The sequence below is a fragment of the Giraffa tippelskirchi genome, chromosome 1 (genome assembly GCF_054371585.1).
Source record: "Giraffa tippelskirchi isolate mGirTip1 chromosome 1, T2T-mGirTip1v1.2.pri, whole genome shotgun sequence".
Classification (NCBI taxonomy): domain Eukaryota; kingdom Metazoa; phylum Chordata; class Mammalia; order Artiodactyla; family Giraffidae; genus Giraffa; species Giraffa tippelskirchi.
Window position 1 is genome coordinate 209,067,501 of NC_137275.1, and position 18,013 is coordinate 209,085,513.

Sequence of the window (18,013 nt, forward strand, 5' to 3'; positions counted from 1 at the left end):
AGGTGAAATTTTATTTTAAATGTCAAATACTGAATAAATTGATGATCTACTGGTGGAGATGTTCAACCCAATAATTATTGTACAACATGCTAAGAGATGCAAGAGAGTTTTGCAAAGTTGTTAGAGAGCAGAGGTGGAATTCCTAACCTAATCTAGGAGGAGTCAGGGAAGACTGCAAAATTGGTATGATACTTTCAGTGACTCTTAAAAGATGACCAAAAATATAAAGTTTATAAGGATATTTTAGACCTAAGGAGAGCATGTACAAAGACACAGAAGTATGAAGGTCTCTGACCAACCACCTCCCAATTTGGCAATGGTTGAGCATGAAGAGAACTGGAGAAAGGGCAAGGATGGAACTAGAAGGCTTGCATTGGCTAGGTGCAGAACAGCCTCATTGCAGGGAGACAAGGCGAGCCCTATGGGCCCAGCAAGAGCCCAGGGCAGAATAGACTTAGTGAGGTCTATGTTGAACTACATAGTCTGGATTCTTTCCCAAAGGAGGCATCCCCTAACCAGTTCCAACTGTTTATTAATGCATTGTGTGAATGTGATATTTTGTATAAATTATTGCTGTGTCTAAATGAGGAAGTTAATTTAAGCTTTAAGAAATTTACAGGCCAAAACAAACATTTCCATGAGCAAATTCAGGCTGAATAGCCTTTAACTGTGTAGCCTCTGCTGTCGTGTATATAAGAATAATACACACACTGAATTACTCCTAATCCGTGGTATACATAGTTTTCTAGATCGTGAAGCCAAACTTGTAATTTTATGTTATCAATATATTGTCTTGCAGTTTCTTTTCTCTTAAAGTGAAGAAAATATTTGCATTATATTAGAGCAGCAATTAATCAACGTAACTATATCTTTTTGTGTTTTATCCTATAGAACAAGGGTACCCACATTTACATATGTAACAGAATCAGAATGTTAAAAGTTTAGATTCCTGATATTAACTCAAACCAACAATATCAAAACACCAGGACCCAGGAATCTGCCTTTTCAGCAAGCTTTACAGATTTTTTCTGATACAATGGTCTCTTAATCACACTTCGACAATCTCTTATCTAAAGAATACTCAATGTGAATGAAAAGATCCATCCATTCTTCACTGCCTACACTGAACTTGACCTGAAGCAGAGGCTAATCAAAGTCCAGAAAGTTGGGATAATCAGACTTAAAAATTAGAATCTACCTGATGATGGAGGACCAACATCCGTCTCATGTGTCTCCTCCTTTAGACCTGTAGTCCCTCACCAAGAGAAAACCTGTAAGCAACCGTCAAATCCTTCCACATACTCTGGCTCTGTCTTGCATGCTACCTGTCTTAACCCCTAGCCAATATGCTCATAATTACAAAATCAAACAAAACTACCACATTGCATTCCTTATCATTCTATGGTCTTATAGAACTTTTTCCCACATTAATGCTTTGCAGAGCCTGGGTTCACTGCCTGCAAAGCAATTTCACCTATTCAATTCTTCACCTGGCAAACACTCACCTATCCTTGAAGACTTGACCCAACTGATACTTCCTCACCGATAAAGCTCTCCTATAAACTTAAGTAATTTACTGGTCTTACCTCTGGTTCCCACAGCAATTGGTTCAGACAGTTGTAACAACACATTTCATTACAATTATATTTATTTAACTATTTCTTTTATAGAACTTACAGCCTAAAGAGTAAATTTGATAGCCCTTCACAACACCAACTAGTGGACTCAAGTTTAAAGGAATTTGTGAAAAGACTGCCAATGTGGAGGGCACTGGAGCAATTAAGCCACAGGCAATCAACTCAGTCCAACCATGGCAGAGTAGATCAATAGTTCAAAATCTTTTAGTTAAACAGAGGCCTATTAAAAAATCCTAAATCAGTTCAATTATTAGATATGCCACCATCTTAATTGGTGAGATCTATTCTACTGTTAACATGTAGATTGTTTGCAATGTAGGAGTTTTCTTTACCAGAAACATGTTGTATTAGTAAAGGACAGGATCTATATTAAAATGCGCTTAATAAATTAGAGAGACAGCAGGCAGTGGCATAAAGATGTTGGAGTCAAATAAGCCTAGGTTCAAGCCATAAATGTACCACTGTGTGACTAAGTTATTTTATTACCTTGAGCCTCTATTACTTCACCTGTAAAATGGAAATTGTCTCACAAGGCAAAGAGATAATTAGATAACTAAATATATGATAAAGTACCCAGCATATTGGTTAACTTGTGGTAATCACTCACAAATTTCTCAACTGCTACTGTTGTTGTGTCAAACAGTTGTACTAGGGATAGGTCATGATTAGAATATGTTGACTTTGAACGAGCACAGATATGAGAGAACGGAATGAGCCTCAGCGACTGCTGAGCTTACAGGGCCCAGAGTATGCAGCTTGATTTTGTTTTCTTTTCTTTTTTTTAAGCTTTATTGAGGTTTAATTATTATGCAAAAACATATTTGTTTATTTTAATATTTATGTATTTATTTGGTTGTGCTGGGTCTTGGTTTTGGCATGTGAGATCTTCTAGTTTTGGCATGCAAACTTAGCTGCAGCATGTGAACTCTTGGTTACAGCATATGGGATCTTGTTCTCTGACCAAGGATTGACCTGGGCCCCCTGCATTAAGAGCAGGGAGTCTTGGCTACTGGACCACCAGGGAAGACCCACTGAGCAATATTTAAAATATACACCTTCATGAGTTTTGACATGTATATGCATCCATGAAACTATCACCCCTATCCAGGTAATAACTATCCCCATCATCTCCAAAAGCTTCTTCCTTTTTAATCCCCCCAATTTGAATTTGTCAGTGTGCCAAGAGTTAACTGATTTCTTAGGGACTGGTTTATAACAACCACATTCTCTAGAGACAGGTGGTAAAACAGACACTAGCAGTTTTGTTAATTTAGCATAGAAGAACAAATACCTCCAACAAATTCAGGGCACTCTTTCCCTGGTATTAGATACAAGAGACTTCAATCATTTGGAAATGAATATGTCATCAGAAGATTGCTCAGTAACAAGGAATCAGAGCAAAGGAATTTGATGCTCTTTAGGAATATTTTAATGAAGCAATCTCTCCTGGTCTCCCAATCCTGATCACTTTTCTTGTGGTTAGACTGTGTCTTTTGGGTAGTTGTTCTGTATTGGCCAAAACTGCTTCTTTTCTTCACTTTAGTAGGTAAGACTTATCTTTTGTTTACAGGAATATGCACACTGCAGATGACTCAGTGATACTTTTCTTTGTTTTAGCCTGGTCACTTTAGTAAGGTGAGGACACTGCATACAATACAGTCAGTTATTTTTAAACTGTATGGTTATGTCTGCAGATAATTAAACTCCTAGATAAAGAGGATGGTTTTATCCACCTACAAGCATTGAAGTGACCTTGCCACAGCTCCTTTAGAAATGGCAGCACCAATACTCATTGGTCCCACTTAGACTCATAAAACATTTCCATTTTGCAGTGCAGAAAGACTAGCAATTTTGACTCTGTAATGTGTCTTCATAGTGAATGCCGTGGTCATTTCTCAAGGTTACTTGGTGTTAACAGTAGTATTCTCTTCATTTTTAGTAGATGATTTACAGATATATTTAAATGTATTTCAGAAAGTTAAACATGTCAGCACATGTCAAAACACTTAAATTATAATGAAAGTCTATGACCTTAGCACAAACATGATGTCAATATCAAAAGACCTCTTGCTATAATTAATGTCCTCCATGAATTGAATCTCTTTGAAATGACTTTTACCATGCTCTTAAACAAGTTGACTACTTTACATATTCCCTAACTGAAATATTCCTAGCATTAATTTTTATGGAATTGAAGAATTCTAAAGGCTAGAAATTATTTGATCTTTCTCAGAGTGGGAAGACTTTTGTCTCTAATACGAGCTTAATAAAGGAAATTTTGTCTCTATTAATAGAGTATCATATACAATTTAATTTGTATCCACATGGTAAGAAAAACTATTATTGTGAAATAATGAATAAAGTCCAGAGAAGGAAGTTGCATAAGTCTGAATATTTGATACATAGTAGGGACTCAAGTAATTTCAAATGGGAGCTTTAAACTTGTCATCATGGTGTAAAGTTTTTATTACAAAAGAATTTACATTGCTTTTGACTTGAGATTACTTTGTATTTTTTAACTTTTTACGTTATATTGGAATACAGCTGGTTAACAATGTTGTGATAATTTCAGGTGAACAGTGAGGGAACTCGGCCATCCTCCTCCGAACTCACTGAGATTAGTTTTTAGACATTTCTCCTTCAATTTCAAATAAATAAATGGTTACTAAGTGCTAGCTAGTCAAGCAAACACCATGCACTAGTCAGGAGCACTAGGTTAGGTATCATGGTAAATTCATAAGAAATTAGGGTTGCAAAGAATTTATACGTATTTCATGATATATAATTTTTCTGGTTTATTGATTTATAAATGTGCACATTTCATTTACTTTGATTTGATCTTATAGGCCATACTTCAATTATGTGTGTCAATTTCTAAATTATTTATTCTTAAAAATAATAAAATCAATAATAATAACTTCTGGGCTTATAGTTTCCTATGACTTGCTTGAAAATCATTTGTCAACTAAATTGTTGGTCCTTTAAGCAGTTTTTAATAGAGCTTCCAATAAGACTACTGAGTTAACTGTTTCAAGCTGTTATACATACAGTCAGTGAACATGCATTTATGTTGTGCCCAGTGCTGGGAACACAGTATGAATGAAAACAAATGAAGTGCCATCTTTCATCTGTGTGACTCCTTGAAGACTTGAACTACATCTTATATTAACATGTGGACTTCCATTTTTGGCTAGGTCCTACCACAAGGGCTCCTTTTGAAATTTTTAAGAATACCCATTTTGCCTGGCAGTTTTCCACCCCACTCTCTGGTTGTATCCTCACATGACAGAGGGACTCACACTTATTCACTTGGCAGAGCAGCTGAAAAACACAGTGTTCTCTGAAGACATATTGCTGATCTGGCATGCAAATGAGGAAGTTTTTTTTTCTGCAAAAATAGGACTCTACTGCATGAGTAAATTATATAATTATAATCAGGAATACATTGTTTCACATATTAAAAAGCTGTTGAATAAAACAAAGTTGAGAGCTTTGAAAATAAATTTGAGCCAGTGAAAGAAGAGTTAAGTATTTAAATAACATTATTTGAGAATGCTGATGGATTAAAGAATCAATGAGCACATTAAAGTTAGTAGAGGATATTCAAGAGTCGTCCTTCATTGGGGAAAAGGACACTAATCACGATGACAATCATACTCAGCAAATGTGCTCAGAGTATATCCAGGAGATGTTCTCCAGATGTCTTGTCTACCCTTGCTTGCCTGACCCATAAACGTGGCCAGCAGAACAGTCAAAGAAGTTTGAGAAAAGTGACAATGGCAAGAGCACAAGAATTTCCCACAGGCTGGCGGGGGATCACCATCGACAACAGGCACATGCAGTTTCTGACTCATGTCTGGGATTCCGGCACCGGGCTCGGCAGATATTCAGGGGTTCCTCATGCTGCTGTTACGCACAAGTGTGTATCTAGGTTGTTGAATGACTCAACTGTGTGGACTGAGTCTCCTGAAAAAGAAGATCATGCCTTATCCAGCTCTGAGTTCTCTGTACTGAAGATTGAGCCTTCATATAGGAAGAAGTTTGCTGTGTATATAAATGAAGAAAACAGCAGTTTTCTAATCATAAATGGTGTGCTGGGCTGTGCTTAGTCGCTGAGTCCTGTCTGACTCTTTGCGACCCCATGGACTGTAGCCCACCAGGCTCCTCTGTCCATGGGGATTTTCCAGGCAAAAATACTGGACTGGGTTGCCATGCCCTCCTCCAGGGGATCTTCCCAGCCCAGGGATTGAACCCAGGTCTCCAGCATTGCAGGCAGATTCTTTACCATCTGAGCCACTGGGGAATGATGTAAATAATGCATCTTGTGAAGACAAATTTAATTCAACACCAAGAGTTCAGTTACAGTTCAACACGGTTGACTCATGCACTCACTAAGTTCACTAGCATCCTGTTTTTGAGTATTCTTCCTTAACGGCCAGTTTGGCTGCTAAAGGCCACATCTTTCTCCAGTGTGCTTCATCTTGGATAACAAAGAGGATACAGAAAGATGTTTCACGCAGCTTGCCTTGCCTATGAGTTAAGCAGCTAGTGTCCTCGAGACTTAAAGAAAAATGGGATTCACTTGGCTAAATGACCTTAGAATATCTCTTGTAGGAAACTTAGTTATTCACAACTTAATAAGCTCTATATTGTTTTTTGTTGTTGTTGTTTAAAACATGATGTATGACTGCTAATATTTCAATACTTTAAAAACCTCTCCTTTCCTACCTTTGTGCGCTTCCTGTTCTCTACTGATTCAGTATTTGCTAGTCATGTACCAGATGTAAGTGCAACACCACTGTGTGAGAAAAAAAATGAAAAAAAGAAAGGGAAGGAGAGACGGAGAAAGAGAAAAAGGAGCGATAACTTATCATTGCTTTTTAGCATCAGATTCTATGATACATTTTAAACAGGGGCTCTGTCATGATTTTTAAAAGTCACCACCCCTAAAAAAGGAAATCAACCAAAAGATACTTATAATACCCTCCAAGGAAATAGTTTTAAAGACTTGTGTTATGAGTTGAATTGTTATCCTTGAATATTCACATGGTGAAGTCCTAACTCCCCAACTCAGAATGTGACCTTACCTGGAAACAAGGTCACTGCAGACATAATTAGTTAAGATGAGGTCACACTGGGGTAGGATAAGCCCTTTCTTATAAAAAGGGAAATTTGGTGGAACTGGGCTGCAGCAGAACTGGACTGGGGTATCCAGAGTGGCTTCACCCCAGTGCCTGGTCTTGCCACATGGTGGCCCCGGCAGAGCAGCCAGACTTCCTCCGTGATGGCTCAGGGCTCCAAAGACTAAGTGTTCCAAGAGCTAAGAAGTGAAAGCTGCCACTTTCTTAAGGCCTGGGCTGAAAAACTGGCGAACATCGTCTGCAATATTTTATCAGAGCAAGCACAGGGTTTGCTCACAGTTCAGGGGAGAGAACACAGACCCATGCCTTGCTCTAAAGTGTTCAGGCCAAGAATGTGCAGCCTTCCTTAATCTGCCCATGCCTTTTATCAAAGATCATTTCCATCTGTAATTTGCAAAACCATTACATAAATTTCAATTAATAGATCATTCTGATTTTTCCAAATCTTTTTTTCAGGCAAGGGTTTATAAATTCAGTGGATAAACATATATTCCAATCAGTCCCTACTTTGTCCCCTTCAGTCAACATGTATATGTCTCATTGTATCCTATGTGTATTTATTTCCTTATAATTATATTTATAAGTGAATTAATAGCCCTTCAAAAATTATAGTATCCTTAAGTACCTTATCTTCTACATCCTGTGTATTTTCTCTCAGAGGATAAAATAGGTGGGAGAAAGGGAGATTTAGACACAGAAATGAACACAGGACCATGCAAAGATGAAGGCAAAGATTGGGGTGATGCTTCTCTAAGCCAAGTAATGCCAAAGATTTCTAGCAGATCATCAGAAGCGAGGCAAGATACAGAACAGATTCTCACAGCCCTCAGAAGGAACCAACCCTGCCAACACTCGACTTTCATCTTGTGGCTTTGAGGCCTGCTAGATTATATATTTCTGTTATTTAAGCTGCCAGATTGTGATCTTCTGTTGTAGCAGCCCTAGCAAATGAATACACTTTCTTTGAGGTCATTGACTGGAGACAATAGTTCCTGTCTTGTCAAGACAGGCTACTACCACATTCCCACTCCCACTAAAACCACACAATGGGACGACTGAGTTCTGCCTTGGCTGAAGGGTTAAAAATCACTTAATACTGAAACAAACACTGTGTCTTCTCTGCAGCCTACACTAAGCAGATCAGCATTAGAGCACAGGTGCTCCTCACAGAGCTTTCCTATTGTTTATCCTGAGCAATGGTGAGGTCAAGGAGCCACTGACTGATGCATTACATAATGTAAAGGATATTAATAAGTTCAAGGTCAGGCAGGGATAAAGCCTTCGCTTTATTGCTATTCCCCATAGGTTTCAGCTCAGTGCTGAGAACAGTACTATTACTTATTATTTAATCTTTGATGTAAGACACTATAAGGACTTCCCTGGTGGCTCAGATGGTAAAGTGTCTGCCTACAATGCAGGAGACCAGGGTTCAATCCCTGGGTCAGGAAGATCTCCTGGAGAAGGAAATGGCAACCTACTCCAGTATTCTTGCCTGGAAAATCCCATGGACGGAGGAGCCTGGTAGGCTACAATCCATGGGGTTGCAAAGAGTCAGACACAACCGAGCGACTTCACTTTCTTTTCATTTTTTATAAGACACTATGGACTTCCCTGGTGGCTCAGACAGGAAAGAACTCGCCTGCAATGTAGGAAATGTGGGTTAGATCCCTGGGTTGGGAAGATCCCCTGGAGAAGGGGATGGCAGCCCACTTCAGCATTCTTGCCTCGAGAATCCCCATGGGCAGAGAATCCTGGTAGGCTACAGTCCTTAGGGTTGCAAAGAGTTGGACACGACTGAACAACTAACACACACACACACACACACACACACACACACACACACACACGAAACACTTCAAGTCTCTTCGATAGTTCATTTTTGTTTTAAAATATTCTTAAAAAAAATATAAGTAAAGTAACTTTTTTACTGCTTGTAACTATCAATAACAATAGGTAGAAAACAAAGGAGTGAATTTCTGTTTTCTTTTTCCTGAGAAAGCTATGGTGGTCTCAAAGAACGAAAAATTAGTCTCTGCTGCCATCTAATGGCCATAGAGGGTTATAACAGTATAGAGCTAAATTGAAATTCAATCCTTTCAAGGAACAGTTAAAACTACCTAGAAAAACGCAAGATGTACAGTTCACATATAGAGCTGCTTTCAACACCAGGTAGGCCAGTGTAGCCTTTCTTTGCTTGTAGCTTCTGCTGGCTTATAGGAGCATGACCTCTGTGATGAGCCATTTATTCAATTATCTAATTTCTATTCAGCCACTTCTATCGCCCAGGCACTGTCAGTTCAGTTCAGTTCAGTTCAGTCGCTCAGTCGTGTCCGACTCTTTGCGACTCCATGAACTGCAGCATGCCAGGCCTCTCTGTCCATCACCAACTTCCGGAGTCTACACAAACCCATGTCCATCGAGTCAGTGATGCCATCCAACCATCTCATCCTCTGTCGTCCCCTTCTCCTCCTGCCTCCAATCCTACACAGCATTAGGGTCTTTTCCAATGAGTCAACTCTTCACATGAGGTGGCCAAAGTATTGGAGTTTCAGCTTCAACATCAGTCCTTCCAGTGAACACCCAGGATTGATCTCTTTTAGGATGGATTGATTGGATCTCCTTGCAGTCCAAGGGACTCTCAAGAGTCTTCTCCAACACCACAGTTCAAAAGCATCAATTCTTCGGCACTCAGCTTTCTTCATCGTCCAACTCTCACATCCATACATGACCACTGGAAAAACCATAGCCTTGACTAGACGGACTTTTGTTGGCAAAGTAATGTCTCTGCTTTTCAATATGCTCTCTAGGTTGGCCATAACTTTCCTTCCAAGGAGTAAGCGTCTTTTAATTTCATGGCTGCAGTCACCATCAGCAGTGATTTTGGAGCCCAAAAAAATAAAGTCTGACACTGTTTCCACTGTTTCCCCATCTATTTCCCATGAAGTGATGGGACCAGATGCCATGATCTTAGTTTTCTGAACGTTGAGCTTTAAGCCAACTTTTTCACTCTCCTCTTTCACTTTCATCAAGAGGCTCTTTAGTTCTTCTTCACTTTCTGCCATAAGGGGGGTGTCATCTGCATATCTGAGGTTATTGATATTTCTCCCAGCAATCTTGATTCCAGCTTGTGTTTCTTCCAGCCCAGCTTTTCTCATGATGTGCTCTGCATATAAGTTAAATAAGCAGGCACTGTAATGGTAATCAAAAGTGTTATAAGACACTTTATCCACAAAATAGACAATCATGTGATATAAGGGAGTCATACTTAAATGATTTTAAATAAATTTATTCTGCACTTCCTACACTACCAGAAATATTACAAAATCTTACCTATTTTAGTTACTCTTTCTGCTACAACCCTCCCTCTGTCCATTTGGATCCATTTTTGCTTACATACATATAAACTGTATCATATAATATTTGTCTTTCTGTGTCTGACTTATTTCACTCAGTATGACAATTTCTAAGTCTATCCATGTTGCTGCAAATGGCATTATTTTGTTCTTTTTTTTAAAGAGATAATCAAGTTAAAATGAGTTTGTTAGGGCAGGCCCTAATCTAATACTATGGTTTCCTTGTAATAAGAGGATATTTGGATACACAGAGACATACCAGAGTGGTGCATTCAGAGATTGCCATGCAAATACACACCTATGTAGACGTCAACCACATACAAACCAAGGAGAGAGGCCTCAGAGGTCTCCACAGGAGAGAAACGAACCCTGCCAACCCCTTGATTGTAGATGCCCTGTCTCCAGCACTTGTAGAAAATAAATTTCCATTGTTTAAGCCTTGATAATGGGTTCAGGCAGCCTACCAAACTAACACATCCTCCTGTGCAATAACCCTAATCTTGGTTCAGTTATCTTTCCTCCATGGAGTCTTCAGCTTATGTAACAAACCTACTTCTTGGAAGATAAGGTTGTCTTTTCGATACTCTTGACTCTTCTTTGGGAAAGTTAATGATTTCTCAGCCAGACTTATGTCTGCTCAGGATGAATGATTGTTTTCTTTAAGGGAGATCAGTAAAGGATCAGAGACATTGTCTCAGCCCCACATATTCATCAGGTCACTTCCCTCATGCTTTATCTATGCACATAGATCCTCCTGAAATGACTTAAGGTGATACATCTTTCATGTTGCTCCCAGGAACTTCTAGAATGCGTCAAAATAAGACATTAATTAAGCACCTGCAAAGCCACATTCCGATCTCTGCTGAGAGCTCATTTTCTTCTTTTCCCAATTTTCTCAAATTACATTCAACTATTTGGGGCTTCCCTGGTGGCTCAGATCATAAAGAACACACCTGTAAGGCAGGAGACCTGGGTTCGATCCCCGGATCGGGAAGACCCCGTGGAGAAGGATTGGCAACCCACTTCATAATTTTTGCCTGGAGATTTCCATGGATAGAGGAGCCTGGAGGGCTTCATAGGGTCGCAGAGTCAGACACTTAGAATGTTCTGATTCCCAGAATCAAGTTATACGGCATAGTGAACACCAGGTGGCGCAATAACCCAAGTTATACGCATCAGTTCAGTCGCTCAGCCGTGTCCGACTCTTTGCGACCCCATGAACCACAGCACACCAGGCTTCCCTGTCAATCACCAACTCCCTAAGTCCACCCAAACCCATGCCCATCGAGTCGGTGATGCCATCCAACCATCTCATCCTCTGTCGTCCCCTTCTCCTCCTGCCCTCAATCTTTCCCAGCATCAGGGTCTTTTCAAATGTTTCATATGAGTCAGTTCTTCGCATCAGGTGTCCAAAGTATTAGAGTTTCAGCTTCAGTATCAGTCCTTCCAATGAATATTTAGGACTGATCTCCTTTAGGATGGACTGGCTGGATCTCCTTGCAATCCAAGGGACTCTCAAGAGTCTTCTCCAACACCACAGTTTAAACGCATCAATTCTTAAGCGCTCAGCTTTCTTTAAAGTTCAACTCTCACATCCATGCATGACTACAGGAAAAACCATAGCTTTGACTAGAGAGACATTTGTTGGTAATGTAATGTCTCTGCTTTTTCATATGCTGTCTAGGTTGGTCATAATTTTTCCTCCAAAGAGTAAACATCTTTTAATTTCATGGCTGCAGTCATCATCTGTAGTGATTTTGGAGCCCCCCAAAATAAAGTCTGGCCCCATCACGTCATGGCAAATAGATGGGGAAACAACGGAGACACTGATAGACTTTAATTTCTTGGGCTCCAAAATCACTGCAGATGGTCACTGCAGCCATGAAATTAAAAGACGCTTGCTCCTTGGAAGGAAAGTTATGACCAACCTAGACAGTATATTAAAAAGTAGGGGCATTACGTAGTCAACAAATGTCTGTCTAGTCAAAGCTATGGTTTTTCCACTAGACCATTCAGGTATGACCTAAATCAAATCCCTTATGATTATACAGTGGAAATGACAAATAGATTTAAGGGACTAGATCAGATAGACAGAGTGCCTGATGAACTACGGACAGAGGTTCGTGACATTGTACAGGAGACAGGGATCAAGACCATCCACATGGAAAAGAAATGCAAAAAAGCAAAATGGCTGTCTGAGGAGGCCTTACAGATAGCTGTGAAAAGAAGAGAAGCAAAAAGCAAAGAAGAAAAGGAAAGATATTCCCATCTGAATGCAGAGTTCCAAAGAATAGCAAGGAGAGATAAGAAAGACTTCCTCAGTGATCAATGCAAAGAAATAGAGGAAAACAACAGAATGGGAAAGACTAGAGATCTCTTCAAGAAAATTAGAGATACCAAGGGAACATTTCATGCAAAGATGGGCTCGATAAAGGACAGAAATGGTATGGACCTAACAGAAGCAGAAGATATTAAGAAGAGGTGGCAAAAATACACAGAAGAACTGTACAAAAAAGATCTTCATGACCCAGATAATCAGGATGGTGTGGTCACTCACCTAGAGCCAGACATCCTGGAATGTGAAGTCAAGTGGGCCTTAGAAAGCATCACTACGAACAAAGCTAGTGGAGGTGATGGAATTCCGGTTGAGCTGTTTCAAATCCTCAAAGATGATGCTGTGAAAGTGCTGCACTCAATATGCCAGCAAATCTGGAAAACTCAGCAGTGGCCACAGGACTGGAAAAGATCAGTTTTCATTCCAATCCCAAAGAAAGGCAATGCCAAAGAATGCTCAAACTACCGCACAATTGCACTCATCTCACACGCTAGTTAAGTAATGCTCAAAATTCTCCAAGCCAGGCTTCAGCAATACGTGAACCATGAGCTTCCAGATGTTCAAGCTGGTTTTAGAAAAGGCAGAGGAACCAGAGGTCAAATTGCCAACATTCGTTGGATGATTGAAAAAGCTAGAGAGTTCCAGAAAAACATCTACCTTTGCTTTATTGACTATGCCAAAGCCTTTGACTGTATGGATCACAATAAACTCTGGAAAATTCTCAAAGAGATGGGAATACCAGACCATCTGACCTGTCTCTTGAGAAACCTGTATGCAGGTCAGGAAGCAACAGTTAGAACGGGACATGGAACAACAGACTGGTTCCAAATAGGAAAAGGAGTATGTCAAGGCTGTATATTGTCACCCTGCTTATTTAACTTATACACAGAGTACATCATGAGAAACGCTGGGCTGGAAGAAACACAAGCTGGAATCAAGATTTCCAGGAGAAATATCAATAACCTCAGATATGCAGATGACACCACCCTTATGGCAGAAAGTGAAGAAAAAAAAGACTCTTGAGAGTCCCTTGGACTGCAAAGATGTCAAACCAGTCCATACTAAAGGAAGTCAGTCCTGAATATTCATTGGAAGGACTGATGCTGAAGCGGAAACTCCAATAATTTGGCCACCTGATGTGATGAGCTGATTCACTAGAAAAGACCCTGATGCTGGGAAAGATTGAAGGCAGGAGGAAAAGGGAACAACAGAGGACGAGATGGTTGGATGGCATCACTAACTCAATGGACATGGGTCTGACACACTCTGGGAGATGGTGAAGGACAGGGAAGCCCGGCATGCTTCAGTCTATGGGGTCACAAAGAGTCAGACATGACTGAATGACTGAACAGCAACAACAACAACAACCTCTTCTATTAATAAGTGGGCAGGGACAAACTATCTTTCCATGAGCTGAGCAAAGACACTTTAGTTTACAGTCAAGCAGAGGGCAGAGTCCTCCAGACAAGCCATTAAGTACGACAGTAATAACAAGAGCAATGAAAAGCAAGTGAAAGAAATAATTTCCAAAATGTAGTCAGAATTGGCTTCTTCCCTGCAACATATTACCGATAAACCAGACCATGAAGGTGAAAGTCTTATATGCTGAGACCTATAAAACATTTTTAAAGGAAACTGAAAATGATTCAAAAAATTGAAAAGGTATCTCATACTCTTGGATTGGAAGGACGAATATTGTTAAAGTGGCCATACTACACAAAGAAATCTACAGATTTAGTGTGATCCTTATCAAATTATCAAGACTTTTTTTCACAGAAGTAGGCAGATAATCTTAAATTTTATCAGTTCAGTTCAGTCGCTGAGTCGTGTCCAACTCTTTGTGACCCCGTGAACTGCAGCATGCCAGGTCTCCCTGTCCATCACCAACTCATGGAGTTTACTCAAACTCATGTCCATTGAGTCGGTGATGCCATCCAGCCATCTCATCCTCTGTCATCCCCCTCTCCTCCCACCTTCAATCTTCCCAGCATCAGGGTCTTTTCCAATGAGTCAGTTCTTCGCATCAGGAGGACAAAGTATTGGAGTTTCTGTTTCAGCATCAGTCCTTCCAATGAATATTCAGGACTGATTTCCTTTAGGATGCACTCATTGGATCTCCTTGCTGTCCAAGGGACTCTCAAGAGTCCTCTCCAACACTGCAGTTCAAAAGCATCAATTCTTTGCTCAGTTTTCTTTATAGTCCAACTCTCACATCCATACATGACTACTGGAAAAACCAAAGCTTTGACCTGATGGACCTTTATTGGAAAAGTAATGTCTCTGCTTTTTAATATGGTGTCTAGGTTGGTCAAAACTTTCCTTCTAAAGAGTAAGTGTCTTTTAATTTCATGGCTGCAGTCACCATCTGCAGTGATTTTGGAGCCCAAAAAAATCAAGTTGGCCACTGTTTCCACCGTTTCCCCATCTATTTGCCATGAAGTGATGAGACCAGATGCCATGATCTTAGTTTTCTGAATGTTAAGCTTTAAGCATCCAAGTACTGCATTTCAGACTCTTTTGTTGACCATGATGGCTACTCCATTTCTTCTAAGGGATTCTTGCCCACAGTAGTAGATATAATGGTCATCTGAGTTAAATTCACCCATTCCAGTCCATCTTAGTTCGCTGATTCCTAGAATGTCGATGTTCACGCTTGCCATCTCCTGTTTGACCACTTCCAATTTGCCTTGATTCATGAACCTAACATTCCAGGTTCCTTTGCAATATTGCTCTTTACAGCATCAGACCTTGCTTCTGTCACCAGTGACATCCACAACCAGGTATTGTTTTTGCTTTGGCACCATCCCTTCATTCTTTCTTATTTCTCCACTGATCTCCAGTAGCATATTGGGCACCTACCGACCTGGGGAGTTCATCTTTCAGTGTCCTATCTTTTTGCCTTTTCATACTGTTCATGGGGTTCTCAAGGCAAGAATACTGAAGTGGTTTGCCATGCCCTTCTCCAGTGGGCCGCATTCTGTCAGACCTCTCTACCATGACCCGTCCGTCTTGGGTGGCCCCACACGGCATGGCTTAGTTTCATTGAGTTAGACAAGGCTGTGGTCCGTGTGATCAGACTGGCTAGCTGTCTGTGATTGTGCTTTCAGTCTGTCTGCCCTCTGATGCCCTCTCTCAGCGCCTACCATCTTACTTGGGTTTCTCTTACCTTGGATGTGGGGTATCCCTTCACGGCTGCTCCAGGAAAGTGAAACCACTGCTCCTTACCTTGGACATGGATTCCGGGAGTTGGTGTTGGACAGGGAGGCCTGGCGTGCTGCAACTCATGGGGTCACAAAGAGTCAGACATGACTGAGCGACTGAACTTACTGAACTGAAATTAGACAGTATTTTTTCTTCATGTCAATAATTATATTCTGTTTATGGTAAAAATAGAATGAAATATTTAGGGATTAAGAGACATAGCATATGTACCTCACTCTCAAACAGTTCTCTATTGGATGGCATCACCAACTCGATGGACATGGGTTTGGGTAAACTCTGGGAGTTGGTGATGGACAGGGAGGCCTGACGTGCTGTGATTCATGGGGTCGCAAAGAGTCGGACATGACTGAGAGATAGAACTGAGCTGAACTGATATATGTATTTATATTCTTACATATATACATATATATATATAAGTATATGAAGAAATGATAAGGCAAATGTGATAAGATGTAATATCTATAGATTCTCAGTGAAAGATTAAAGAAAATTCTCTCTGTGATTTTTGCAACTTTTCTATAAGTCTGAATTATTTCAAAATACAAAATTATTTACACTCACATATGTACCCAATATTTACTTAAAAACCTAGAGAAAGGGACTGAGAGAGTTTAGATAACAATGTAACAATGAACTAACAATTCTTTAAACTGAGTGATTAGTGCATGAAGTTTCATTATATAGGTTTATTTTTATTGTCATTTGAAAATTTCCAAAATTCAAAGTTTATAATCTATGTATACACACACATGCACACACTAGCCATAGCTGCAAAAATTCGAGGAAACACTTGCAGTGACATTGACAGCAGGTAATATGATTTGGGGGGCTGCTGCTGCTGCTAAGTCGCTTCAGTCGTGTCTGACTCTGTGCAATCCCATAGACGGCAGCCCACCAGGCTCCCCCGTCCCTGGGATTCTATAGGCAAGAACACTGGAGTGGGTTGCCATTTCCTTTTCCAATGTATGAAAGGAAAAGTGAAAGTGAAGTCGCTCAGTCGTGTCTGACTCTTAGCGACCCCATGGACTGCAGCCTACCAGGCTCCTCGGTCCATGGGATTTTCCAGGCGAGAGTACTGGAGTGGGCTGCCATCGCCTTCTCCGGACTTGGTGGGGGGGGGGCATAAATTTAAAAAGAGAAACTGAAAGATCATATCACCTGCTTTAGTAATTTGTCTAGAATTTATTCTATGAAACCTAATGAGTTGTATACACATTAAATTTTTCTTCAAAATAGCAACTTCAAGTGCATGTGATGCATCAAAATAAATCAACATTAAAATGATTAATTTTATGCCTCCAAGTTAATAACACAAATAATAAAAATGTTAATGGTGGCCACCTGTAGGAGGTATCAACATTGCTAATAATATTTTCTAAGGAAAATAAGCAGCACCACCCATTGTGATACAAGCCAGAGGAGAAGAACCCACAGTTAGAGGTTTGCTGCAGTGACAACCCTCCAACCTAGAGGGGACAGAAGACAGGCAGCAGGATTTCAGTGACCAGATCACACACGTCAAAAATATAGACATAGATTGGCAGGGAGTACAGCTCTCAGTTAGGATGTCTGGGGTCATACTATGGTTCTAATACCAATAAGAAAGAGAAAATTTAGGTAGTACCATAAGGCCAAAACCAGTCACAAAAGGCTGGTGGTGTGGACCAATGACATGCTGTGCTCAGCTATGGGCAAAAGAATCTACGGAAAGTTAAAAAAAAAAAAAAAAAAAAGAACAACTAACTCAAAAGCCTGTAATAGGTATAGGTTTATTGAGACATTTCAACTCATTGGCATATAAAATGAAATTAATTTCTCTTCTCAGTCACAAATTTCAATCTTTCACAGCTGAAAAAAAGTATTTCAGGCAAACTAAAAACTTTCTGGTTATTTTCAGCCCTAAGATACCCATCCTACAGCCCTCTGCTAGTGTAGCTCCCCTCTTAGTCTACAGCCTAGAGAGAAAAGGCTCAGCAATCCTCCATTCATCAAGCCAGATGTCAGTTCTTCTTTGCAGGCACCCAAAACCTCAACAGGTTTTGCAGAATCACCTTACTTGGCTTGGGTAAGAACAGTCTTCTCATTCTTTCATCGGAACAGGAGTGAAACACCTCTCACCGTTCGTTGAGCACTTCTCATGTTATAAAAGTCTTCTTTGATTCTATCTTCTCTTTTCTTGAAATTCACATTGTATAATGTAGATAAGAAGAGTGGTGGTTGATACTAATAGGAAGACAAGGGGAAGACGTCTGCCTCTAACAACGGATAGCTTAAAAAATAAAAAAGTGCAAGTTGGTGCCATTCAGCTTAAATTTGGAGTCTCTA

At 40.1% G+C, this 18,013-nt stretch overlaps 1 long non-coding RNA gene across 1 annotated transcript in view; it reads right to left on the reverse strand.

Annotated features, from left to right (window-relative positions):
• Positions 1-7,446: 7,446 nt before the first annotated feature.
• LOC145519872 (uncharacterized) overlaps positions 7,447-18,013 on the reverse strand; it is a 53,561-nt gene continuing 42,994 nt past the window's right edge. The window contains exon 3 of the long non-coding RNA XR_014063991.1: positions 7,447-9,967. This is a non-coding gene — a long non-coding RNA (uncharacterized LOC145519872). The remainder of the gene's footprint in view (positions 9,968-18,013) is intronic.